Consider the following 2,532-nt stretch of genomic DNA (forward strand, 5'->3'; position numbering starts at 1 on the left):
ACCTGGAGGAAGGCCAAGACACTGCACTGTCACAAGACCTGTGTGATATGATTGCCAAAACTATTACAAAGGGCATTGATGCTGCCATTATGCAAAGGGGTTTCTTAGCTCTGCTGCCAGTGATAGACCTGAATCCAAGGGCCATTCCACCAGTGGGTCATTCTGACAGAGAGTACATTCTAGACCAGTGATGGCTAACCTTTTTGCCATTGCGTGCCAAAAGCGGGGGGAGCGCGGTGGGGTCACACGCACACATGCCCACATCCATAATTCTATGTGCCCTCCCAGGCTCCCCCCACTTTTGGCACATGATGGCACGGTGGGCCCGGTAGGCCCGTTTTTTGCTCTCCCCAGGCTCCAGAGCCTTTCTAGGAGCATGGGGAGGGCAAAAACGGCCTTTCCCTCCCCCAGAGGCCCTCCGGAGGCTGGAAACAGTGTGTTTCCTGACTTCTGGTGGGCCCAGAAGGCCTGAAAATCAGCTGGCTGGCGCACACATGCATGCCGGAGCTGAGCTCACATGCCCACCTATATGGCTCTGCGTGCCACCTGTGGCACCCGTGACATAGATTCGCCATCATGGTTCTAGACCCTCATTCTCCTTCACCTTCACAGCAAAGTGACATGTCACTTATGGGCGAAGAAGAGGATGTGACGGATCATAATCTTTCTGAGGATGAAAGGATCATCCCTGATAAGCCCGCTGCCACGGGTCTGTTCCGTCATGATCTGTTTAAAACCTTATTGTATAAGGCAAAGACAACAGCTAATATGGGGGCGCTTATTAGGCAACCTGAGGGATCTTTGGACCCTCAAGATTCCATGGCTCTTCTTTTTTCCCAGCCTGTCACAGAGCAAGAGGCTGTTTCATTGCCTAAGCTCTTTGTTGATGTCATATAGCGACAGTGGAATCAGCCCGAGTCCATCTCTGCCCCTAGTGGCATGGATCGGAAAATGTACACAATGGAACAAGAACTTGAGGAGCTCCTCAAACTTCCAACCGTGGATGTTCCAATGGCCAGCTTGGCTTCATCTAACATCCTTCCTTCCAAATCAGCTGAGGGCCTGAAAACTGAGGACTGAAGGATGGAGCTCGCTGCTCGTAAGACCCACCAAGCAGCCACCTGGGCCATTCATTTTGCCACAGCGGTGTCCTTTTTCTCTAGGACATCCCTAATCTGGCTTCATCAAATGCAGTCCCGGGCATCCCCTGAAGACATCAGCTTGCATCAGGACATAAATAAGCTAATTGCTGCCGCAGAATATTCAGCAGATGCAACCCTCAATTCAGCAAAGTTTACTTCACGAGCCTTAGCATCCAATGTCACTTCCAGATGCCTATTATGGCTGAGGCACTGGCAGGCTGCCATGAAAACAAAATGGCGGTGAGTGGCGTCTCTATTCAAGGGTGGGTCTCTCTTCGGGGAAGCCTTAGACCTTGTTTTGGTATAGGGTAAGGATAAGAGGAAGGTTCTTCCCCATGTCTACAGGCGAGCAGACAGACAAACCAGTTTTCCTTACCATAGACAGCCCTTTCGTGCAGCTGATATGGGGTTTCAAAGCCCAGGCTACCAAAGGTCCTTCCTACCAACTGCGGAAAGGCCACAGGACCTTCCTTCCTTTCAGGATCGCTCCAGACAGCCACAGACCAGATGTCCCTTTTGGGGAGCTGGCTACTGACCTTACCATCGGAACAAATGACTGTCCTGACAAGTGTCCCATAGGCGGTCACCTGGACAGATTTGCAACCTGCTGGTGACACACGACCTCCGATGCCTGGGCATTACAGACAATAACACTCAGTCTCACCCTAGAGTTCAGTTCAAAACCCCCTCGACAGTTCATCCAATGCTCCATCTCATGGGATCCCACCAAGAGCTCTCTAATGGAATCCGAAATCCAGCATCTACTGGCCATTCAGGCCATAGAGCCTGTACCTCTTCAACACCAGGGGTTCAGCTTCTATTCGTTACTCTTTCTGGTGCAAAAGAAGTTGGGCGGAAGCAGAGCCATCCTAGTTCTGAAGAAGCTGAATGTACACATCAAGTACAAATGCTTCAAAATGCAATCCCTGCACACCATTCTGGGTTGCATCAGACAGGGAGATCTCTTGAGATCAATAGATTTACAAGAGGTTTATCTGCACATGCCCATCAGACCGTCCCACAGGAGATTCCTCAGGTTCTCCTATACAAGACTACATTACCAATACAAAGCTCTGCCCTTCAGGCTTTCGTCCGCACCCAGAGTAGTCACAAAACTTCTGGACGTGATGGCTGCTCACTTGCGGACAAAGCCCATACGTTTGTTATGTTATCTGGATGACATTTTGGTCCTGTCCTCATCCCTTCAGCAGGTGTGTGTAGATCTCCAGATCATGGTTCAAACCCTCCAAGACCACGGATTCACTGTGAATTGGGAGAAGAGTCACATGACCCCCTCCACCAACCTGGTCCATCTGGGAGCAAGGATCGACACTCAGGCCAGCCTTGTCTTCCTCTCCCAGGAACATCGCTCCAGGATCCACTCCACCAT

General features: G+C 50.8%; 1 pseudogene; it reads left to right on the forward strand.

The window, feature by feature from the left end:
• Nucleotides 1-576: 576 nt before the first annotated feature.
• Nucleotides 577-1,698, forward strand: LOC148113489 (uncharacterized; annotated as a pseudogene).
• Nucleotides 1,699-2,532: the final 834 nt, after the last annotated feature.

This window comes from Pantherophis guttatus, chromosome 5 (genome assembly GCF_059756535.1).
Source record: "Pantherophis guttatus breed Tessera chromosome 5, ASM5975653v1, whole genome shotgun sequence".
NCBI classification, from domain to species: Eukaryota; Metazoa; Chordata; class Lepidosauria; order Squamata; family Colubridae; genus Pantherophis; species Pantherophis guttatus.